The sequence below is a fragment of the Agelaius tricolor genome, unplaced genomic scaffold, assembly GCF_023055355.1.
Source record: "Agelaius tricolor isolate 1412-34295 unplaced genomic scaffold, bAgeTri1.0.p SCAF_8, whole genome shotgun sequence".
Lineage (NCBI taxonomy): Eukaryota > Metazoa > Chordata > Aves > Passeriformes > Icteridae > Agelaius > Agelaius tricolor.
In genome coordinates, this window is record NW_027269268.1 from 36198993 (window position 1) to 36225470 (window position 26478).

Sequence of the window (26478 nt, forward strand, 5' to 3'; positions counted from 1 at the left end):
GCTCTGTAATACATTACCTACTAAGAAATAGGCTTCAGTGGCAAAATACCTGTTGTAAAATGGTGACAGAGAGAGGGTGACAAGAAACATCAAGTGAGAGACAGAATTGCTTCATAATTAATTTCACTGTTAAACATGCAAAGACATCAACAAAGTAATATTGACTGCAATTTCACTAATTCACTAATACCACAATATATCACAGCATCACTAATTTGATATCACAATATCACTATTAGTTTTCCCAGAGAAGTTGTGGATGTCCCATCAAAGTGTTCAAGACCAGATTGGATGTGGCTTTGAGCAATCTGGTCTAGTGTGGAGTGTCCCTGCTTATGGCAGGGAGGTTGGAAATAGGTAATATCTAAGGTCCCTTCCAGCTCAAACCATTCTATGATTCTGTGATTGCAATCCCCCCTTGATTTTTATTTCCAAATCCATTCATGTTTTACCACCACAACCCAAAGGAGATGATAATAAAAAAACATATGAGGAGGCAATCAACAGCTCCTAAGCACACATGGCTGAGTGCTAGTGGCACAAGCCAAGCGGTGGCAGCTTGACAAGTTTTAAAGTATTCTATTTGGAAAAATGATGTGATTATTTTCGTTTCTGATTATTTCTTTACCCTTAGCTTTGTTTCAAACTAATTTCTTTAGAGCATCATTAAGAAAGTTTGCTCAGTGGGTGATTTCACAATCATAAAACCTCTTGCCTTTCACACATAGGTAAGATGAGATGCTGTCATTGAGTAATCCTTCACCATATGTAACTGCCACTACACTTACTGCTATTTGAAATGTGCAAAGGAATGTTTATTACTTGAGTAAAAACAGCTCAGCAGAATGAGGCACCACTGAGAAGATGAGACATTTAATTAGAAGTGATGTTTTGGATAAAACATAAGTTCACCTGCTGATTGCTGTACCACTAACTGAAAGGTATGTCTGCCATACAGGGAAGTGATAGGAGCTGAGAGCATTATAGCCCACACAGCCACTGTACTTTACCTGTTCTGGGATCAACAAAGGTAAATTATAACACCCAAAGTTCTCGCTATACATACTAAAGGTTATTTTTGGTAGGGTCAATTAAACTTCATGAGCATCTTTGCTGCCAGAGTTGAAGCACTTCAGATCCTGAACTGTTTTATTTCAAGATAATTTAGCTTCCACATACTACATTGCCTTCTGGGATAAGTTATAAAGCAGATAATAATAACAGTCACACACCCTCAGCCTATGCACAGCACTTAGTGAAAATGCCAGCAGTTGGTTACTATAGATACACAAAGCAAACCATTTCCACATCTGAAAAGCCACAGCCCACTGCAGTAAGGCTGTAACACGCCTTGTCTACAAGAGATACCATAGTGGCAGGAGTAAAATGGTGAAAATCACACTCTTCATTAGCACAGGATAATCCAACATAAACATGTCCTCACTGCAGACACACTGCATTCCATTCCTTCAGAGTCTGATGATGTGAGTGTTGCGTGAACACCAATAACTTATCACAACTATACACATGCCCAACATTCCTTCCCTTTCCTCTCCTGGTGACTGATTCAAACTAAGGCAAACTACTGGAACTGAATGTCACATGATGACAGCACTACCTTGGCTTTTTTCTTTGTAAGGGAGCTCTACATCCTTGGCTGCTATACAATGGAGTGCTAGAACAGTGCCCTGTCAGGACTTCTGTTACAGTTCTGGCATCAACGTGGTTTTTACATCACGTCCACTTTGTATCACACAAGGAAGGATTTCACACACTATCACAAAGCACAAAGCTAATTTTACAGCTCTTTGTCATCTCTTGTAGTTTCATACTCTATTTCTTTAAGCTATAATTTCATCATACTTAATTTCTTTAAGCTATACTTCTAATGAGGGAAGCATGCATTGTAGAAACTATGCCAAGAAAATTCTCCTTAGGAAGAGCTTGAAGTAATTTATGGTGTGTGCAAACTGTGCTGAATGTTTCTTATGCCCAGGCAAGATAGCTATATTTAAAGAATGTGATAACTCCTTAAATTTGCAGGTATCAGTATAGGCCAACCTTGACTGGAAGATAAAGACATTCTAGGTTTGTAATATTTACCTCTCTAAGTATGAGCATAGTCAGTAGACCCAGACTTGAACATTTCAAGTCGAAAAAAGGGGAGGTGGGGGGGGCAAAATTTCTCTGCTAAGAAGTCAGTAGGTACCACATTTAAACAGGATATGCAAATAAAAGCTATTATTATTCCTTACTAATTGTTACATTTCTAAATGATTTCAGGATTTTACTGTAAAAGACATGAATAGTGAATTATCACAGGTTGAAATGCAAATTAACAGGAGTATATCAGAGTATTTTCTAATTCAAAATTCCTAAACTACACAGTAAATCCTTATTTTTCTTTCATCTTTTCCTCTCTAGAGTTTTATAAAGCCTCTTCAGAAATAGTTTCGTGATTATGTTTATGCTGTCTGTTGAAGAAACTGTCCAGTCATTAACAGCTGGCTTTGTTGAGGTAACACTGACAACATGACATTTGACACTAGAGAATAACTGTAAGTTTGAACCTCAGTGTGAAAGAAATGTAGTTGCAGATACAGGAAGTATGAATAGGACAGACAAATGATTAATAATTAAGTAGGATAATAAAATTATCCTAAGTGACCTAGACCATTTAGCAGACAGTAAAATTCATGGTATTTATCACAGAGATATCACTCTCAATGAAGTTAGCTGATCATTTTTGATTAACCTGACATAGTATCAATGCTACAATAACATGCAGACAGTTCTTAGGATTTATATTAAAAAGTTTTGCCAGATAAAATATATAGGTGCTACACTACTAATCTGCAAATAATTCCTAAAATTGAAATTTAAAAGCTATGCCAGTGCTGTGCCTGCTATAGTGTTCTGTCTTCTGTAATAAGCAAGGAAATTCATAGTTTAATTTTATAGTGTAGCATGCCCCGAGTAGAGAAAAAGAATTTTCAATAAAGAGAAAACATCTGCAAAGACACTTATTTATAGAGGCATGTGATAAACAGACTCATGCGCTCATTAAGTTAAAAAAATCTGAACATTCTTTCCTGATGAATTAACAAAGCTGCCATGTATCATAACTTAATAAACCTGTATTTCAAGATTTCTTATTTATGTATTTGCTTGGCCTTGCTTTCCTTTTATGTATCAGCCTTCTCAGTGCTGTAACACAATTCACTATTCTGGTCTGAAAAGCAGTCAGACATGTTCTCAATTTCTACCACAAGTAAACTAAGCTTTGTTAACAAGTAGACTTTCTTATATACAGCACTTTTAAATCAAAGATTACAAAGGTTATTGTGAGGATAATCCAGGTTGTCAGAACATGGAGGATCAACAAATTGATTATATTTTATTTTATTTTATTTACTGTTTTATTTTTATTTTGTGAGTATCATGGCTGAGATCCAATTCTCTTACTTTGAAAGCTATTCTGAGTCAACAACACAGTAGACATTCTGGAGAAGCTACAACAAACTAAAAATATGAATTCTTATTACTGCATTTCATACCTTATGGAAAGGTTCTGTTTCAATTTTTTTTTTTCACCAGAAGTTATTTCAGAAAATTACTTGCAAAACCAGTGTAACTAACGTAATATGTTTTTTCCTCTGGCTTTTTTGGACATTGAATATGCTGTCACAAAGCAACTGGCTAAGCAGCAACAATCAGGGTCAGACATGTTTGCAGATATAACATTTAGAGTTATAGGCAGAAAATAAAAATAGAAGTATTCAATAAAAATTAAGGTAGGAAATTCTTAGTCAAAAGAATAGGAAAAAATTTCTCACGTGCTTGGACTTCTGCTAAGGGACAGTTTCTCAAGGAACACAATTGCAACTCTCATCCTGGGATGTTTCCAGCTCAAAGGCTGAGTTACAGCAGAGCACAGCCCTGAAAGGCAGAGAGGGGAACTGCAGGGCCCAAAGACCCATTCTGTCTTGCATGACTGTGCAGCACAGAGTTCCTGGATGTGAGCTCCTGCTCATCTCCCAGGTTTAACAAAGAGCTGGAATCATGTGTTACAGAACCCCTAGGTCTCCAGACACATTCCTCCTCCAGCCACACCAGATCCTTGGTGAATGCAGATCACTCAGCAGGGAAGCAAGGGAAGCTTGGTAGGACAAATATTATCTTCTACAAGACCACCTGACACAGCTGGGGGAAAAAAAGACAAGCTTAGGGTACACCATTATTTGTTCTGGTCTGAAAGGATGAATAAAGATTTGAACAAATGGATCGCAGTTTATTGTATTTATTTTTAAAAATTGCACAATTTGAAAGAAAAATGTGACTCCCCTATGGCAAAGGAGAGCTAATGAGGTAATTAATGTGGCAAGGAATGACACAGAGAGACAGAGCTGCTACTGGTAATATTAGAGATTCTTGTGAAAGACAAACAAAGAAATGATGTGGAAATGATTAAAGATTTTTTTAAAAACTAAACACTTTTAAATAATCATCATGGAATTCAAATGTCATGAAACACAAAAAATTATTACTGTTTCCAAGAAAATATCAAGAGAAATAATTTCCTTGGTAATTCCATTCCAGATGAAAGAGTGATATATTAACACTGAAGAATTGTACAATAACTGAGCCCTGAAACCACTCAGTAAATCATTTAACAGAATTTGGCAAATACTATCAGGAAATGCTTAAAAAAAGTCTCTCCCCTTCAAGATCCAAATCACTTCATACGAGTCTGAGGTACTAAAAAATTCTTCATGTTACCTTTATTCATTATAGATGAGAACTATTACAAATTTGATTTACTTTCAAGTTCCCAAAACTTTTTCTACATTTTAAATTTACATCTTGTAATCTTCTTGTTTTCTTATTTGTTTTTCCCAAAGTTAAACAGTTGATCACATAGCCAGCTTCAGGAGCTGGCATATAAATGCAAGGTGCAGCAGCAAGTGATATAAGTAGTTCATTAGGTAATCTTTGATCCTCTACTATACCAGGGTCAGATATTTCTACTAAAACAACATTTTAGAAACCAGAACTCTTAAGGTGAGACTGAGATTCTTTTTCCAACAACTTCAGTAAGTCTAATGAGTTCTTTGTAGAGATGTCCATTTCAATGTCAATAATCTCATGCAAAGGTGCATTTTTGGTCTCTCCAATCTTTGCACTGCATTATCAGCCAGGTATTGTGCTTTACTTCTTGTCATAACAAGTCATGCTGCTGACATACAGCAGTTTGTTCAGTCACAAAGGGTGGGGGGGGGGAATCTCAACTGCGTCATAAATTATTTAGTAAATATATCTTGAGGTGAAAGGTACATACAAAATGCAAGATAAATACACATCTTAAAGGAAAAATAAAAAGAAGTTTAACTTGTCAACAGCTTGCAATGTGTACTGTTTACAAGTTTAATCCAATCCTAGATGGATCTTCAAAGACTGAGGTCACTGTCACAAGCACAATTCCTGAAAATTCTTTTGCACTACTCCTCAAAGCTGTGTAATGGAAATATTCTTCATGGTAAATCTTACTGTTATTGCTCTGTAATGGCAGCATTCTTCAGTGTTGCCCTTACCAGTGCTAACACCATTTGATATCCTCTAGGTTTAAAAACATTTAGTACTAAACAGTGCTGTATGAGAAATACCAAACAGCACCACAACCAGGAAGGACAACTGTCAAACATGTCACACTGCTGCCCTTATATACTCATCTTACAATGTGAATTCTGATTATATTTCTATTCTGTTGCTGAAAATTAGTTTTCTCTAATCAATATGAAAAGTTGAAGTGTTTTTATTACTTTTCTCTTTCCACAGAGCTTTGCTCAGGCACCCATTGGTCCACCACTGACATTATTCCACTGAAAGCACATTATCGTTGAATAAACATGAGCTGCCAGAAATTGTGGATTTGCACAGAGGCTTTGGGAAATCTGTGAGTAGGCTTTATTGTATGTAAGACAGACTGCACAAAGAAACACCACTCAATGAGCCAAAACTTATGATCTTAAGAGTCTCTACATTTAAGCTAGCAAATGCTTTTTGAGAATTTAGACCTCTAGGTTTTCCTAATATGAAAACCTTTTTTGAGGGATAGTTAGGTATGATAACTATTTCAATTGGGAAAAAAAGGTGTTTGTTTTTTAAAGGTTAGGTAATGATTAAAAAGAGTTCTTTCTACAAGCATAGAATACATATTCATATTATTTAAACAGACAGTAAACCAAAAATGTTACTTTCCTATCTGAAACCAGGTTAGATGTGCTAGAAGGTTCCTGTGAAACACTAGAGAATACTACAACATCTTAGTTTGTCTTTTTATTCTCTTCTAGCTGACTGAAATGCTCCTGAATGCAAGTCTCCAATTTGCCATGATGCTTTTCTTTCATATACATTTTCAGCTTGTAACCTCTCTCTGTAACTGAGTCAGCTGGTTGTAAGTACATTAGTAAGTAATGTGACAGCAATGGACTCAGTTGCATTTTATAAGCCCCTGGAAAGCTGTGGAGTTTTCATGACCTAACACTCATCACAAATCCACACTTCTTTTGGCATTACTTTTCTAACCAGAACTTGTTGGACAGGATTCCAACTGGTAGAGTGAATTCACATTGCAAACATCACCCTGAAATTTGTGCTGGTAGTTTGCATGTAATATGTGCTGGAATAGACAGTATTTGTGTGGTGAAAACAGTTTACTCATTTGGCACAAAAAGATGTGATAATGCCATTCATCAGGAAAACATACAGATGGCAGTTGGATTGTTCATATTCTATATTCTCTCTCTCTCAAGTAAAGTTGTCATGTTTGGTTTTTGTGATGATTCATCTGATGCTGCCTGGTGGGCAACTCTAGTGCTAAAAGCCCTGTGGGGACAGAGAACACAGCCTGGCAGGCATTACAGGAGTTCTCTGATGTCCAAATTCACACTTTCAGTAAAAGCTAATACATTTCTAAATGCATTCTTATCTATTCTAACTTCCTTTTCTGAGATGTCTCTGACATCTTTCATCCTGTTGTCATATGGAAACATTTTATGCTTCTGCTGGAACATCAGTTCATAAATCTCTTTCAAAAGAAGCATAATTCTGAAGACATTTCTTGAATTCACTGTATCTACTCTCTTGCTTTGTTTATGTTCAGTATGTGATCAAGAAAATCTGTAAGACTGACTGACAGACTGACAAATTCTACCTAATTAGTACTCACCAGATTTAGCTAGTCATCTTCAACCCTTCAAGCAATGCCAGTGTAGTCTTCCTTTTCTCCTTTTAAATACCTGAAGATTTACCTGCATCTGAGAGAATCATTCAATGGTATTATATCTCTCAACAAGATATAAACTGCACAAAAACTAATAATGATATAAAAAAGAGTGTATGTGCAAGCAAAATAAGATTATGGGAAACAGTTTGCATTCTGAATATTATCTTGAGGAAGAGACTTTGAAAGATTATTACACATTAAAAAATCCTACCAAACCATACAAATAAATTACTCATTTAAGACAGGTTGCCTTAAGAAGCAGGTTATTATGACCCGCACTACTAGACTAAATGGGAGTAAAATTTCTTTGAAAAAAATCCACTTTTTTCTTCCAGTTAGTTTCAATTAGGACTTTTTTTCATGAAACAAAAACAGTAACAAAATTATTTTAATACACTGCCATACAACAACTAGATAATACACCTACCAGCCACACCCACCAACACACGCTGTATTTTTTCAATGTCATATACATCAATACATTTGCTATGGTTATGACAGAAATAAAGCTAAAAAATGGCTCGCCCATTACAGTACAGGGGATCTACAAGAAAGGCAGGAAAAAAATTCATTTCTTTGAAGTCCCTGCTTTAACCACACCATCCCCTTTAAGAATTCCCTGTAGTAAAAAAAAAAACTACATGTTTTTATTTTCTTTTTTAAAAGAAGTTCTAACATAGGAGCAAACACTGTTGAGTTTTGAAGTGCTTTCAGATTTATGCTTGTCTAAATGTGAACAGAAGTTACCCTATAAGTTTTAGAAATACTTGGCTAGACACCAACCACTGTACTTACATAAGGCCATATAATCACCTGACACTTGTAGCTGCCTCACTGATTTTCCAAGAATTTTAATCCTCTTTTCCTGAAACTATCCCTTTAGTGAGAAAATATGTTTATTCTATTCCTTATATGCTTGCTTTGCAGACAAACATTTTCATTTATCAAATAGGACAACAATATTTTCCACTTTCAAACATGAGAAATCAAGAGATTTCTTTGTACAGCAAAGTACAAAGTGTGTCTTGTCACATACAAGGGCCCATTCCTCAACTGTGCACCCCCAAGCTGCTTCTACACATTTAAAAACCTTCCTACAGAATAATGCAACTTCCCAGCTCTTCCCTTCTGCCAAGCAGCCAGAGCATGATGATAGCAAGTAACACACACACGGTGGGCACCCAGCAGTTAGTGCACTGTGCAAAGAACAGAACAGAGATAGCTGCTGCTTGATGGCTGGAGGCAGATGTAGCCTGAACTTCCTATTACCAGAGGTTTTGGTTTTGCATACTGTTTAAATATATAACTAACCTATTCATTTTGCTTTAGTGTATATTTTCTGTTAGATATAAAATGTGATTATTAAAGTTTCTTGTCCCATTAAGCCAATGGAAGTTTCAACTGCAGACTTCAAAGAAAGAAAGATCTGTGTCTTTATTGTTTAAAATGTTTCTGACTAGTGACTATAAAACTGGAGCTATTCATTAACAATGATTTTGGTGTCTGTTTTTTTTGCATATGTAATTTACACTTACATCCTGTGTAATAATTAAAGGTTCTGAAGTGACAACAGAATATATTCAAAGTGTGTGAACCACAAAATGCAGGAAGTCAGAACAATACTTCAGGGAATTACCTTCACTTTAAAAAGGATTATTGCATGCTTTTCTTACAACAGAATAACAGACAGGTTGAAATTTGACTGCTGGGGGTCTTTGGTCCACCTTCTGATCAAAGGAGACTGAACTAGAGCAAGTTCTTCAGGCTTAATCTACTCAGGTTTTTAGTATTTCCAAGGATGAAGACTCCACAAGCTCTCTGGGCAACCTGTTCCAGAGCTTGACCACGAGCATGGTTAAAAATATTATTCCTATGTTTTATTTCAGTTTGTGCTCATTGCCTCTTGTTCTGTTAATCCTTGGCAGTGGTGTCACCTTGAATTTGTACATATATTGGTGGGATATTTGGAAATGTCCACCGTTGCAAAACCACCAGCACAACTCCACTTCTGCATACAAAAGGTCACTCAAAACATCATTCACTGTCAACAACTAGTTTGTCAAAGCAAATTTAAATTCCCACCATACTCCTACACAAGCACTTCCTACTATTACTCCTGCAAGCGCTTTTTTCCCTAAAAACATCTCTCATAACACTTCTATACTGTCTGAGGTTCCAGAAACCAGAAAGGGCTTGTCATACAAAAGGGGTAGAGGGTGGGTGATGAAATAAGCTGTGCCTAGAAAGTCAGAGAAAATTCTCAGAGAACAAGTATTACTTCTGTGGCTGCATGATACATAAAGTAGGAGGAAAAGGAGGAGCCCATGAAATGGCTAGAAAGAGTCGTTCTGTGATTTCCAACACTTTCCTCCCTCAACATCAGCAAAGCAGTAAAAAGAAGGTACCACACTGTGTTGCAGCTCTGGCACAGACAGAACAGAAAGTGACTGCTCCAAGCAGCCACTGGCATCTGCTTCCCTTGTCTACATCTAAAGACAGACCTCTGGAAATTTTTTCTAGTGCAAAATGAACTGGTAGTTTGTGGCTATGCCAGGCATTTACTGCCCTAGCACTCGTGCAGATACACTCATTAAGACAAGAACAAAAGGCACAACACCCTGCGCATGGACTTTATTGCTCCTTGACCTCTTCTGCTCTGACCCAACAGAACTGGAGGCCACCAAAGGATGTGTTAAGGAAACTTTCCTGTCTGACCATTCAGAAGCCACTCCGCCAGTTATTCTCACACTACCCAAGCTGGCACTGAGGTCCCTTTGCAGCCACACATGCCACTCTCACAGAGTCACACTAGGTTTTCCTCTTGGCTCATCTCCAGGTTTCCCATAGCAGAGTCTCAGACATCTCGATCCCTCAAATATTTTAATCATGGTGCAACAGCAAAATATCAGCTCAAGCTGGTGTTGCCAAGAAGGGGATCCAAACAAAGAAAAACCTGGGGTTTTATACTCTCACTGGAAGATCCGGAGGTCCTGAGCTCCTGCTGTGTCTCTGAGTGTCCAGTCCCCTGGCTGGCATCACAGGTCCCTGTGCCCTTTGCTGTGCAAAGGTTGGTTCCAGTTCATGGCCTCTTGTTGGGGGGTCTCACCACCAGAGCTCAGTCTGGAGCTGGCTCTGCAGCTGCTCACAGAGCTACCAGCACTGAGTGTACTCCACTGCTCAAGAGCCAGAGTACGTCAGGCCAGGAGTCAGTTGCCCAAAAGCATGTACAAGGGCAGGAACACTTCTCTGAGAGAGCATAAGTGAGTCCACATTCCTGCCCAACACCTGAAACATCCACCATCTCTAATATGATCGAAGCTTTGGTGGCCCCGAACTCAGATGCCTCCCATGGGGATTATGCAGATCAAGAATGGGAACTGTCCTGACTGATGAAATTCAAAATCTAATGACAAACTCAAATAAAGTAAATATAAAGGTACAGTTATTTAGTAAAATTCCTACCTAACTGAAATAGTTATGCATAATAGAATGAAAACAGTTTAAAAAATAATCCGTTGCTCCTTGTTACTAAAAAATTCTTTACTCTTTTTGCTGTGTTCAATAACTGTACTGTTCCACTGAAAACTTCAATGCAAAATGCAGTTCTTAAAGCTTTATGGCCAAACTTTTCATACTAAATAACTACTTGAAAGGTTGACAGAAATCTCTGTTTTTGTTTGTTTTCACATTCCTAAAAGTACATTTGTTTTGCATTCAAATGTATGTTGCTTCTAGGATCTATTATTCATGACAGAAATTATTAAAAATTGTTTACAATGTTAGACCATTAGTTTTGTGCAAATAGAGCTGACTTTAGTTTCTTGCTTGAAAGATTTTTTGACAAATAATGTAGTTGTTAACAGCCAGTTTTCTATTGGGAAAACTAAACATAATTTCAAACTACAATTTTTTTCTCTATCTCATCTGAAACATTGTTCCCAACTAGTTTATTAAACACTGAATAAATATATCTCCCACTCAGCACATTTACCAAGTCATGCAGGAATTTAAAATGCCTTTCTTCTAAGGGCCTGCAGGAAAACATCTGCCTGGAGATATGTGAATCTTCTTCTTCATCATGAGAAATATGTTCTGGCCAGAGATTGAGCTTGTAAAGCACAACAGGCACAACAAACCTGTCTAAAATTCCCAGATGGTATCATCCTAAAACAGAAAACAGTGAGAGTTGAATTTACATGAAATAAAGCATATTATGTCCATTGTTCCTAAAGAAATAGAATTAATTCCAAATTTTTAATAATCTAAGATGTGTATTTGTTTGTCTGCATCTTGACTCAGTGGGCAAAAATTAAAAAAAACACCGTTTGTTCTGTCTGCAATGAAAGAAAAACAGAAATTCGATGCTGCCCTAGAAAAAGAACTTCTTAATCTCATTCAGCACTAACACCTTTCATGATAACAGTGGAATTTTTAATAATCACAATGATTTTGCTCCACAATTTTTAATTGCCCTTGAGCATCTTCACAGACTTTTTTTGCTAAGGCCTGATCCTAACTCCAGGAGCCAAGCTTTGGAACTACAAGACGGTATCTCCACTGCAGGAGAAATAGCAGTGGAGATGTGCTCTTCTCAAAGCATTGAAAGCAGGAATACAGTCGAGCACAGGCAATGCTAATGGCACTAACACTGGTTGCTCTGGAGGGAAGCTCACACACTTTATAAAAGTTCAGAAGATCCTTTCCTTTTCTATAACCTCTAATATGCAGTGGTGATCCTGACCAGAAGAGCAGTGTATGCCAAGGAGCAGTGACCCCCAGAGCAGGGAAGCAGAGCAGCTCCCCCAGCCCCGTGCTGCATGTGCAGCCTGGCCTTCAAGCCTGCGTTGGGCAGCGTGTGCCCTTGGCTGCAGGGCAAACCCAACCAGCAGCTCCCACTTGGTACCAGTGACTCCACCTGCATGCCCTTCCCCTGATCTAAAAGTGCAGCAAGCAGTTTTTACTTGAACAACCCTTCTGGTACACAATACAAATTATGAATCAATCAATCAAGCTGTTGACTTGAAGAAAATTTCTGGAATGCAGAAAAGCACACTGCACCACTTTTACAACAGAAGTCCAAACAGGAGCAAAAGTAGTAATTTTTTTTTTTTAAGATTTAAAGCACTTATTACTCTCTTCATTTAAAACTTCCTTTTTTTTTTTCCAGATAACGCTTAAGGAAGCTAATGGAAATGCAATTTAAAAAAAAATATATTTAGTTATTTAATATGTAAATATTTTGTTCATGAGTACATATATATATTTTCGTGTATATTTTTTCTTTTAATAGAACAATAATATGAGAATTGTAGGAATTAGATATGCAGTAGAAGCAATAGTGGAAGAGAAGGTCTAATACAGCATTCTGAAAACTAAAATTTAAAAAAAATCAAGTAACTCAAACTTCTAAGACAATAACGTTGTACAAGTCCTTACTTCAAAACAACAATCAATCTAACTATAGGCATTGTTATTTCTTACATAAATCACCGTAAAATTGTCATTTCCAAGTGAGATTTCTTAATATAGTCATTCCATGGAGAAACTGTTATTTGCAGTAAGAACTGATAAAGGCATTACATCTTTCTATTTGGATCTACAGAAAGGAGGTCATCATTGCAAAATGAAGCTGTACCAAGACTGAAGACTTGTTTCAAATTTACTGATGCATATTATCACTCACATGCTTCTGTCTGGGCCAGGAAAGGAAGGATCCGAGGTTGCTTACAGTTAATACTGTGCTCCCAAAAAGGCTGCGGACACAGGGAAATCTGAGCTATGGTACAATCTGAATACAACCTATATTTTTCTTTAAGTGATGCCAGAAAGTGGAAAGCAGCAACATCCATGACTTGCCAATTTTACACCACTGGCAAAGAGGTGATTTCAAGGAAAAGAGGGACATCTCAGTCCCATTAGTATAAATATACTCAGTCCCATTATGAAAATATACATGTAGGATGTCTTTGTAAAATATACCTTCAGTTTTGCTTCTTCCTTCCCAATAACTACTTATTAAACTTCCCTCTACAAATACCTGGTATTTTTCTTACAATGTATTGTAAGAAATGTATTTTTTACAATGAGAAAGACTTCTGGATAAAAAAAAATACTATAGGCTGATACCTTCTTTGCTTCTAATTCTTGACAGGCAAGCTCTGCTATGCTGTAATTTATCAGCAGGTAGCTTATTCAGAAACCTTTCGTTCTGATGTATTACTGTTTACTTTACCAGAACAGTTTACTTAGCTACTATGTCTAAGATATGACTCAGCCCTACAATCATTACAACCTGCTTTTAAGCCTGAAATCAATTACTGACCTAACTATTAATTTTGTTAATGGTGTTGCAGAACTAAAAAATTTTGAGAGACTGTTACCCCCAGGAATTAGTCCTGTAAATTAGTCCACCAGTTTTCTGCTAACCATTTTTATTAAGATGATCTAGGGACCAAGGAAAAAAACCTCTGAGAATATTTTTTTAATGAATCACAGAATCATGCAAGTTGGAAAAGATCTCTGAGATCATCAAGTCCAACCTCTTTGACTGATCACCACCTTGTCAACTATATCATGGCACTTAGTGCCCCATTCAGTCATTTGCTGAACACTTCCACAGATGGTGATTTCATTGCCTCCCTCAGCAGTCCATTCCAATGTTTAAAAACAACAAGGAAAAACATGTTGCAGCTCCTATTGCTACAATTAATAATAATTTAAAATAATTACAATTATATTATAATTAATAAATAATAAATATTTACATCTAGTCTACATAGTTAACTTTTGGCTTAATTTTATGGCCAGGAATTGAGGTGTTAAATCAGTACCAGCAGGAGGATGAAATATTACAGGAACCATGAAACTTGAAAGGGTGAGCCATACATCAAGTCTCCACAGCTGAGAGCCCCAGATCATAAACCAAGTACTTTCTAACAAGAAGGCTCTACAGTATGTCACAAAGAAAAATGATGGCAACAGCTTGTCAGATTTGCAGGTCTCCAGTGAAGGGCAAGCACGTCCTGGGAGTAAGGCCAGGCTCTCAGGTGATCTACCAATACCAGCATAGCCAAATACAAATGTAAAACAGATTCAGCACATCAGCAAACCCATGAAAAACAGCAGGATAAGCTGTTCACAGAAAATAAAAATTGTATTTTTTACTAGAGGTAGAAATATGAAGATAAATAAAATACGTGATTTAAAAAATACTCTCATATGCATGGGCTTATCACAGTCTTTCAGCCCTTGTGAAACCTTTCCTGGGCAATCAGAAATTGAGAGATGCAAATCATTAAAAAAGATCCCTAAAATGTAATGGTTATATATAGTATGACAAGGACAGAACACATCACACAGAATCCTTTTGGGATGGGCTACTTACCACAGAACCTCCTGTGAATAACTGTGGTCAGCCTAGACTCAGTATGGCTGAAACTTGTTACAATTGCATGGATAAATTATGTTCAATATACATTTGAGTTTTTAAAAAAATGTTGCACTGCATTTTCAGGAATGGAAAAAAAAATTAAATGAAGTCTTATTTTGTCTCTAGATAGAGTCTTTGTGGACAACAGCCAAAGACCAGATACTCAATTATTTTCTTCTATAAATATGGTGAAAGAGACATATAGGTGGGAGAAGGACTGAAACACAGTGTTCTTTGCACAGTTATGCTGAAATGAAGAACCTGAGTGCTCACTTCTCTCCTGTATGATCCCATGCTCCACTGTAAAACAACTGAACCCTCTTATCTGGTGTCTCTGGCAGGAGTAAAATAAAGGTGTACATTTCCTGTAGCACCTTTGTAGGAGAAAAGAGAAGATGTGAAAGAGAAGATCTGAAAAGATGTGGCTGTGATATCTCAGCCTACAGCACACAACATGTTGCTGGGTGATGCTGCTGATGTTCAGGAAGCAAACAGGACATGGGTTACAGTAGTAGGTACAAGCCAAAGTAGAAAAAGAATAATGAATAGTCAGAATAAGCAGTAGCATCCATTTTGCTGCTAAAAGATAAACTATTGCCAATAAGGTCATTTAATTAGATGTCTTCTGCCACTGTGATAAAAGTAACTGCTTTTTCTTCAGCTCATCTTCTTTACATAACGCTATATTTAGTAGAGAGCACTAGTCACAGCGTTTTGAAGAAAAATCATGTATTTCCTATTCTCTTTGATACAAAATATTTGCCCAGTGGTCTAAAACCTCTGAAGGAAGGACACCAATCAGACAAGGAAAAAGTGGATATACATGCAAAAACTCTATGGAACTCTATGAATGAGAAATATCTACTACACAAGGAACAATTGCTCCTCTGATCCCAAAGTAACCTAAGAAGAATAAGTAAACACAAGTTTTGTAATGTTAACAACTCCTTCAGAATTTTAAAAGATTGCTAACTATTTTAGCATTATCTAGATTTATTTAGACTCAGCAATTTATCTAATACTAGCAGCAGTCCAATCCAGTAATAACAAATGAAGGACTTTTCCCTCCAGTTACCACTATAAGTAGGCTGCCAAGTATTTTCTGATTTCTACATGCATTTCTTAAAATGTACTTTAATTGACTGAAACTCTGAATTTAATTGTGCATTTATTATTGACCACCCAGAAATGAAAGGTTTTTTCTAAGAGGCTAGATATCAAGCATAATACGCTTTTTTCCTTCCTGGTTGAAGATTTGATTTTACAATACAGGCATACCTTAATTCAAATATGATGTAATAACTGTAATTTCGCCCTTTTTTACTTGTATAAGAATGAAGAGCAATAATTATTAAAAATTCAAAGAGACTGCTCCTATTTGGCAAACTATATTCAACACCAAATGTATGTCAATATTATTTATCTCAGAGGACGATCATAAAGAGATGCAAAACTTTCAGCTTTATATTAGAGAATATATATATCTTATCAGGGAATATATTAGAAAATATTAGAGGATATATAAACAGATACCAACATAAATTGTTCTTAAAATACCAAATTAGAATATAGAACACATGTCCAAAATCACTACCTTTTATTTTGCTATACATTATTTTTTAAACATTCAGCCTGTACTTTTTCTGTAGTGTGAATACATAAAAACTCGGAAAAAAATTGTGAGATACTCAACATGACTGTTAGCCAACAACTTTCAGCTGAAGGCAAACATACTGATAAACATTAAAAAGGCTGATTTATTTGCTTTTTGCACACTTCCTTAATGAGCAAGTTTAATTTAAAAAAAGCCTTCTTTAATTGAAGTATTTTCAGTACTTCCTTTGCTATTATTTCAGTTTCTGTTCATTATTCAGTTACAGTCCTGCACTAAGAGCTCCTGCACTTTATCTCTTTAAATTTAGTACTTCACATTTTAAGTGCATTGCTCTTTGAACAATTACAATTTATATTAATAGGAGCACAGTTTCCCGTGAATATTTAGCTATTTTATAAATCTGTAGATTACATGTACCTCTTCTACCAAGCAACAATGGCTGAAGGAAAGAGTCTGATCAGTCCAAGATTTCTCTTCATGAAGAAAAGACAAATATGATTCGTGTCATATCTGGAGCTAAGTTACTTTTTAAAGCTGGAATAATTTAAAATAAGACCTTCTTGATCACATTTTTAAGTTTGTTGCCTTGCACATGTAGAAGCATTCAGCTATACTTTAGAATCTACAACCACATATTATCACATATAGGAAAAGAAAAAATATGATGAACAGGAAAACAGGGAAATGAGAGACTCCACTTATTAGTGTTTCCAGGAAAGTCAGTTCCACAGTTTCAAAGTACAATTACCAGACTTACCAAACCCCAGAAATGCAGCAGCATTATTGCAATTCCTTAGAAACTTAAGTCAGGCCACAACACAGATAACACAGCGTGCTTAAAATTCACAGCTTAGAGTCCTCCTAACTGTAGGATCCAATTACCATTCTGTTAAAAAAAAGAAAAAGGAATGAGGAGCAGGGCTTGCAGTATTCTGTTAAACCACAGCCAGGATAACAGAAGGAAATGAGAAAACAAGCGCCTCCTATACAGCAACCCATTGTCTGTGTTTCTCCATTAAACACAAAAGATGCAAATCAACACAGGGCAGAAAAGTGATCCTACCCAGCAAGAGACAGGGCTACTGAAAACAAAGATGATCCTGCCCTGTTCCTGTTAAAAGTCATGCCACAATGAAGCAAAGAATTCTGCTGTCTTTAGGAACAGAAATTATGTGCAAGAATTATCCTTATATCAATAATCTAACAGAGAGATTGTTAAATAAAAGGTTTTTCCACCTCTCCCATCTTTCATGTTAAAAGCAAGCAACTACAGCAAACTAAGAATTTCAGAATGTGCCTGGTGTGGGCTGCGTATACGGACAGAACAGCATCCTTCAACTTTTCAGCCGAGGACTGCAAATGGCTGAATGTGAACTAAGTGCCTGAACTGCTCTAGCTGCTGCACACTGGCTGTGCACAAAAGTAAAATCCAAGACACTCTAAAGATACAGATTACAATCAAGGAAAAGCCTGGTGATTTTAGGCACTCCTGCATTAGGCAGCAGCTGCATGAGCTGTAATCTCATTTTTTGACTTAGGAACCTGCATTCTCCATAAACCTTGCCTTAGGTATTTAAGTCCCTTATTGGATCAAGCTGATAAACTCTCTCTCTGTCTTTACCTAAGCATTTTAGATCCTATTATGTTTTGCCTCCCCTTTTATTTTTAATGAGATCTTTATCTTTCTAACATGTAGTTAACTATTTATCCAATGTTTGGTCATTTTGTCTCATACTAGTGCATACATAATTACCGTGTAACTAAATAACACACTATTGGGCTGGCTTCTTTCAAAAGTACTGAGAATTGATAGCTCCAATTTTCTCAAAGGCAATTAAGATCCCTTGGAAAATTCACACTGCAGTGTTGCACAGTAGTGCTAGAGATAGTGGCAGCAGTCTAGCTTTGTTCAGCTCAAATTAACTTTTGAGACCAAGCTGCAAATGCAGCTTTGTGGCCACTCATAACTAAAAATTATTCAAAGCCAACTTCTGCCTACCATGGTGTTGCACAAACAAGGGTTAGTGTTTGTTTAACTGCAGTGATGCTGAGCATTTTTCCCTTAAAAAATCTCTCTGCTGGAACTATCTCACTAAAGCCCCAAAAGTCTACTAAGCAACACAGAACAAACTGAAACAAAACAAAACCAAGTTGGTTTTGAGCATTATTTCTTAGCCAGGGCTGAAGTGACTCAAACATCAAGCATCAATTTTAATGACTTTTAACTACTTTAGGAAAAAATAAATACTGTAAAGCTGAGGCAAAATATTTTTATTCATGGATGAAAAAGTAAAAAAGTTTTTCTAAACAGATCTGCTTTTAGAAGTTGGAAATTACAGTAGATTCTCAAGAAAAACTTGATTTTCTCTTATATGTATATATCATTACTAATTTTGCATATCATGTTTTTCTGTGAGGAGGCTTGGAAGCCAGAACTGCAAGGTCCTGGTTGCTGATTCAGTAGGAATTTGGAATTTTTTAACTGCAGCTACAGACACATGGCAGAAGGCTATTGCTATGGAGCCAGGAGCTGACCTTTGACAAGAAATGGATTTCCCAAAATCAGTTTCCTCTGTTCCACAACAGAGATTTTACCAGATCAGAGGCATGTGGGGACTAGTCCCATGGTAGAGCTATTCTGGAAATATAGAGAAACCACCAGTGCTGTCTTCATGCATATTTGGAAAATGCTTCTCATAAAAACTTACCCATGTTTTGTCAAATTATCTGAATAAATACTCTTCTACAAAGCATTGCCTTCCTGATGGATGGGTAATTTTTCTTTTTCTTTTAATTTGAGAAAATGTCTCACTGGAAAATTTCAACTAACAGCAATAGAAATGGCAAATTAATTTCACATATGCTACCTTGGTCACCAACTGGCATGGTAAATAAGTAACAATTTATAATGTGAAGCACTCTGAAACTGTTCCCCAGTAGTTAACACATGGAAGGCATGACTATGCATGAACTGTTTGCAGGTCATTATGCTGCACACTTTCCTTCTGAAACAATTACAAAAAATATTATTAGAGAGATGTCAAATGTCTCAGAGAAGTATTTGGCATGGCCATTTTCACAGGGCTGTTTATACTGGAGTTTTGCCAGTTTCTTGTGTATGGATTTTTAAAAAATAATAAAATGGTATTCAACAAAAATTTTATCAGTAGTAATAAGCTTATTTCCCATAAGAGGATTCAACTTCAGCTCAACTGGTCTTTTCCCAGAGCAATCACCAAAAGTATAAAAGCATGGCCTGTTCTGTCCTTCACTGGATCCACCTGAAGTGGAACATGCCCAATTCAGCTAAAGCAGTGAGAATGAGAACAGCCATTTAGGAGTGAAAAGCAAAAGGTAATGGTTTAAATAGTCACAATCTCTGGGAAGTTCCCCAGTGCCATGCGTGGTTTGCAGAGGCAGGGCAGCAGCCACGAGCACTTCCTCTCTGGAGTGCTACTAGAGAAAGCTCAAGGTGGCTAAACTTGGATTTTGCTGCTTTCTCTCCCCACCCAATTTTGGCAACCATGGAAGTAGTGGCTAACATCCTTCTCTATGGCTCCACGAGGTGGGTATGGATATTTTGCTGCACTGACAGCAGCTACTTTCTCTGTCAGTCCTGCCAGTGTGCTGGGTATCCTAACCTGAGCAGAGGGTTAGGATGCCTTGTTCCTGCTGTCTTTCAAAGGAAGAGGTTGTTCCCTCTCCTTCCCTCACACTTCTCCAAAGTCTTCTTCCCTAAGTGACTTTGTATTTTTTCCAAGGACCTGGGGGATATTTCAATTGTGGTCCTTTTGAGTTTGCAACCGTTCCTTCATTGCCCTGCTGAGATGAGAGACACTGAAACATTCACTGTGTAACAATGACTGAGGCTAAAGGGGTGGACTAGATAGTTGAAAAGTTTAGATAGCAATTTGTCAATCATTCTTCTGTTTACTAACTTGTTTCCTACTGATTAACTGTTTTCTGTTCTTCAGACTGAATCCAGTCCCTTGCTATAACAGCTTAGCATGCCAGGTAATCCCTGTCCTGGCATTAACAAGCACTGTTTGACAGCGTGTAAATCCTCCCACTGTTTCTCAGAAACCATCCCATAATGTGACTTCAGATTCTAAGAAGTATTCTCCTAACCTGAATTTCTTTTAGTAATTTACTTCATAATTTTTCTTACGTGTCACTAGCTATCTGTTCTCATAAATCACTTACATAGGGCAATCATGTCCCCTCTCCATCCTCATTTTGGCAAGACAGTGGGGGAAGCAAGCATTTCTCCAATTATTGTTGTATGGTAAATCTGTTCCAAATTATCCTTTTCTTCTTTCAGCTAGTTATACTTCCTCTTTTTTTACAAATAACCTGACCAGAACTATCTATTGCGTGACTCTGTTCACCAGAGTCACGTATAGCACAATGAGTAATTCCTTATCTCAACAGGAAAAAAAAAAAGTCTAGGTTTATATCAGGGGTTTTTTTTAATAACTTCCTGTTCTTTCTCATCTTCTATCACTTCCCATTAATAAATTCTCAGGATCTAGCAATATTTTTCTTAATAGATGTACATGGTTTGACACTTGCATGACTACAATTCTTCCATTTCTATTATCCCAGCAGTCACGCAGGTCGGTTTCTTTGTGTCTGACATTTTTCTCCTCAGTTTATTGACATCACTTTCTTACTTGCTGCCAAACCAAAAGATCAATTTCCTGTCTTTTTGTGCCAGGGTCACTGATGAAAATATCAACTAAAATTAGTACTAAAACTGATCCTCAGAAAATGCATATGAAGCATGTTCCAGACAGGAACCTCTTCCTATCTCATGATCCATTTCCATAGGCTTTAAACAGGATCTTTCAGACCCGACAACTATTTAGCAATTCCACCTTACTCTGTTTTAGTCAAAATTCTCCATGTGGCTCATTATATCATCTGATTTACTCGAGTCCTAAGAGATGAGAGCCTGAGCACTGACTGTCTGCAGAATATAATTTCCATTACAAGAACAAAAGCAGACTTAGTTAGGTTGACTTTAGTCTATGTTAAGTAAATTCAAGGGTTATGTGTTATGGTATTTATGTTAGTTTCATGTCTCTCATTAGTTTGTCACTCAAAAATGTGTTCTATATCCCCAATGTACTGTTGAGGTAGCTTAATTGTCTATGCTTGGTGAATGCCGTTTTCTTCATTCTTGTAAGCAGTACAGTGCTTGCTGATCTTCAGCCAGTGTCCCAGATTTTCTTCCCAGATCATCTGACGGTCATGGCTGTCAGTTCTGTCACATTTGGAAACTTAGCTCAGCCTCCCCTAGATGAGACTTTATCTCTTTAGATAAAATCTGCTCTAAATTTTCATTCCTTTTATACACTCTACCTTTAACCCCTGAGGTCAACCTTTCTCATTTGTATTTTTAAGACAAGTATTGCTGCCATCATCATCATCAACATGAAAGTGAAAGAAATCTCACACAGACAAATCTCAGAAGTGTCATTGGACCTACTGAAAACAAGAAGTCTCTGGTTTAGACATAAAACAGTTGTTTTTGGAGGTGAGAAGAGACTTGTCAGCACCACAGACAAACTAGCATTCTGGTAACTGGGAAAGAGGAGGGGGACCAGCATCTCCTGGTTTCTGGGTGTCACTGCCCCATATGCAAAATCACCCAGCAGGAGCGAACTCCTCAGGGCACTCTTGACAAAGTGGGCAGACACCTCCAAAACTGTAATTGAACCAAAAATGAGGACATAAAACCAGAGAATCATTTAGGGTGGAAAAGAGTTTTGAGATCAAGTCCAGCTGTTAACCCAGCACTGCTAAGGCTACCACTAAACCACATTCCTAACTGGCACATCTACACGTGGTTTAGACCCCTCCATAGATGGTGAGTCCACCACTGCTCGGAGCAGCCTGTTCCAATGCTTGACCACACTTTCAGTAAGGAAAGCTTTCCCTACAGCCAATTTATACCTCCTTTTGGGCAACTTGAGGCCATTTTCTCATTCTATTGCTTGTTTCTTGGAGAAAAGACCGATCCCTACCCCCAGAGCACTGATCAAAACATGAAACCAAACTTGTCCCAGTACTGAGCCCTGGGGAGCCCCACTAGGGACTGGCTGCCAAGTGGATGTCACTCTGTTCACCTGCACTCTCTGGGCCTGGCCATGCAGAAAGCTTTTCAGCCAGGAACACAGTGCACCTGTCCAAGCCACGAGCAGGCAGTTTCTCCAGGAGAAGCCTGTGGGAAACAGTGTCAAAGGCTTAACTAAAGTCTAGGCAGACCACATCCACAGTCCTTTCCTTATCCACTGGCAATTGCCATACTATATGGCTATGAAGCAGAATTCAGATTTTATGCTGAACTGAAGGGAAATCCCAATGAGCATTTGACTGTTAATTAGCAGTTTATTTAGACAGCTAAAACCTGGTTTTGTGCAGCAGAAGTCACTGCATTTAACACATTTCATAAAAATGCTAGAATTCTTGCCTTTGCCAAAAGAAAGAATCTAAAATAAATCTTGTTCATTTAAAATTCTTTTCTTTTTGGAAAGACTAGTCTCTGGGATGAACTCTAGTACCCTCAGCTACTCCTTGTAGGACTTATGTTCCAGACCCTTCACCAGCTCTGTTGTCCTACTCTGGACTTATGCCAGCACCTCTATGTCCCTCTTGTAGTGAGGGGCTCAGACCTGGACACAGCACTCGAGGTGTGGCAGCAGCAGCGCAGGGGGACAATCACTGCCCTGGTCCTCCTGGCCACAGCACTGCTGACAGTGCAACCCTGTTCAGCTCACCATAACTAACTTTTGAGACCAAGCTGCAAATGCAGCTTTTTGACCACTCCTAACTAAAAAAAAAAAAATTCAAAAGCAATTTTTGCCCACCACTGCATTCCCCAAACAAGGATTAGTGTCTGTTTTACTGCAGTGATGCTGAGGATTTTGCCATTTAAAAATCTCACTGCCAGAACTATCTCACTAGAGCCACAAAATTCTACTTAACAACAATGAATACCTAAAACAAAACAAATCATAGTTAGTTCTGAACATTATTTCTTAACAAAGGCTGAAGGAACTCAAACATTTTCAGCTAAGGTCTTCAAAAGCCATTCAAGAATTTTAAATATGGCTTCATATCTCCTTTCTTTGTTGGGTTTTTTTTCCCCTAGAAGAAATGATATTTAAGTGTGTCTTGGTAGAACAAATACTTTTCAGAAATATTATGATTTTCTTAAGTATGACTCTTATTTGCCCAATCTAATCTTTCTCCAATTATTTCTTTTGCCTTTGATACACATATCTTTGCAAAAAGTTACAATAGCTGGGTAACTAGCATCTACCTTGAAAGAAAAAGAGGAGAAACAGCCAGAAAGCCATTATTTCTCTTAGAATACAACTACATCCTTTGGGTTAACTACTTTTTTGAGGGGTATTTGCCTAGGTCCTGTAAAAATGGGGCTTGGCTCCAGATTTCCTGCACATAATTTTTAGGTCCGCTGCCGGTTCCCTAATCTGGGTTGGTCTTGCTTTACTTTGTTTATACTGCTGTTGATTTCTGAAGACCTTGAATCAGAATCATTGTGCTTAATTTACCAAAAGTAGGGTCAAATACAACTTAAACCACTGTTTTATTGTCATCTCATGTCTAATTGGGTTGCACACACTACTCATATAAAGAATTGCTTGGAAAAACATCCAACCAATACCTTAAAAAGCATAAGAAAGGAATTTCTTCTACCTCACTGTACTGAAGGCACAGTGCTTTGCAGGTACCTTCTGAATGAGAACCACCAACTTCCATAACCAGCAGTACAATAGTGCTCTACAGCAGGAAGGGAAAGGACAGTCCCTGAAGTCTTTCTTAGAATGGCCCACATGAACTGTGCAATGGAAAGGCTTTGTTGTTTTAAAATATCATCTATCTGACCCTACAAGCAGGGGGCGGGGAAGGATATTTGAATGTGCTATTTTAATGGAGTGGTGGTGGAGCTGTGTGTTATCTAATCTTGAAAATGTCTTTTCTTCCTCTCTTACATAACTATCACATCCTGATGGTAACACAGTGAAAAACTTGAAATTTGAGGGGTTTTTCTTGCTTAGTTAAATATGCCAAAGGTGGAATAATACACCAAAACCAAAGCTCAAAGAATCAACTGTAGTTCAAAGATATAAGATTGTCAACATTGGGCAATATCACAGTCTACCTGGGCCCAGTATCATTTCCAGCAGGGATAAAAAGCAATGTCTAGAGAATAAGGAGGAGGTGAATATATATTCTAGCTTTCTTGTAAATAATCTCCCAGACACCAGACATTTCTACAACGGGTGAGAGCAATAAAAAATGTCAGGCTCCCAACCCATCTATTCATCCATCCTACTTCAAATCCCTTGTTTCACTCTTTCAGTTTTGAAGAGAAAGATGATAGGAAAAACCTCAATTCTTCTGCTCCAAGGCGCTTATGCTGGTAAAGACATGAGTATTTTGTGCCTTTACACTAGAAATTATGTAAAATAGCTGATTGCATTGATTGCATTCCTTATTGCTTGAATCACTAATGTATGAACTTTTATAGGAATCATTGGAAGTGGCAGTGGTGGAAACATGTTTTCATTTACGCTGTTTTAAATTGTTCCATCAGAGGACAGCCTTACTATCCTAATTCCAATCCCACAAGCCCTTGGGGTTTGTCCTGTTTTATTTTTTTTTTTTTGTATTTCCATGAGTAATCTGAAATGCAAAATAAACTACTGTTTAACAGTACTTCCTTCAGAGTTTTACTTTTGTCCAAATTGGCCAAGTCAAATACTTTGTGAGGGTCAACTCACGCTTGATACGTCCACACTAGAATCCATAATCCATTAAAACCATTCATAATAATGCAAAGCAATTCACAACTTCCCACCACAACTCAAGTTCACACTGCAGCTATCTATTTTACTTTGATCCTTAGACTGTAATTTCCTAACTCGCTCAATTTTTTAATTAATTACTGTAAGAGACCATCTTTCCTATCCATGTTTAAAATACAGCCATGGTCCCCTCATACTTCAATTACTGTAACATCTTTTTTCTTTGACTTTAGGAACTTTAGCTTAGAATAGTTGAGGTCAGACAAAACACCTGGATGGAAATGCAGATGTGTCTGGTTTGCCATCTTTGCCTACAGCTCTCTTAACAACCTTCAGCATCATCTTCCAGCCTTCCATACACGGAATACGGCTGAAGATAAATATAGTTTGCTCCCGTTCTAAGGCCATATACTAATTTTCCTGATGTGCAAGTTTTGCTTGGAAGGTTTTAAAGTACTGCTATATTTATCTGAAACGTCTGGATTTATGACAGCCATCTAACGTTAAAAAAAAAAAAAAGACACTGTAATAATTATAAATACATAACACTTATGCAAAAGGCTTCAAGCTTTCATTGGAGGCTGGCATACACCTGAGAAGCCTGAGCATTTCCCCACTGTGACTACTTTAGGCGAAGCAGCTCAGGTGTTTCCCGCAGAGCCGCGGCTGTGGCACACCGCGGGGAGCGCGGCTCGCTGCCCGCCGGGCTGGGACGGCGCGTCCGGCGCGTCCTGCGAGCGCTGGCAACGCTCGGCGACAGAGGGGGGCAAACAAACCCCTAGGACAAAGAGCTTTTCCTTAACCTTGTAACTTTTATCTTATCGTGTCCTCCATTAAAAGACTAACAAAGAAGGGAGAGGGGCCAGCCCGAGCGGCCCAAGACGAGTGCGAGTGGCAGCTGCGGAGACGGCGGCGGGCACCTGCCGGTGACGCCTCCGGGACCGCAGCAGCTACAGACCCCCGCTCCCCGCTGCAATCCCTCTCCCCGCCCCGGCGGCTCTGTCCCTCTATCCCTGCCTCCCCCACAGCCCTGCTAACGCCCCACCCTCACCACGGCAGCCGCTCCTAGGAGTCAACCCGTAGTAGGGCTGTCCCTCTTGCCCTGCCAGCCACCCGCGGCCCGGCCGGGGCGCTCCCCCTCCCCGGTGCCGGGCGGGCCGCGGGGGTTCCGGGGCGCCACCGCCCCTGGGCTCGGGCGTTCCCGGACGGGCCCGCCCCGTCCCCCCCACGTGACCCCGCGCCGTTGGCGGCGCGCGCGTGGAGCGGTGTTTTGTAACCTCCCCCCGCCTCCTCCCGCCCCCCGCCCGCGCCC

At 38.3% G+C, this 26478-nt stretch overlaps 1 protein-coding gene across 1 annotated transcript in view; it reads right to left on the reverse strand.

The window, feature by feature from the left end:
- TRMT9B (tRNA methyltransferase 9B (putative)) overlaps positions 1–17203 on the reverse strand; it is a 100462-nt gene extending 83259 nt beyond the window's left edge. The window contains exon 1 of the mRNA XM_071432317.1: positions 17087–17203. The gene's annotated coding sequence lies outside the window, so the exon portion shown is untranslated. The remainder of the gene's footprint in view (positions 1–17086) is intronic.
- Positions 17204–26478: the final 9275 nt, after the last annotated feature.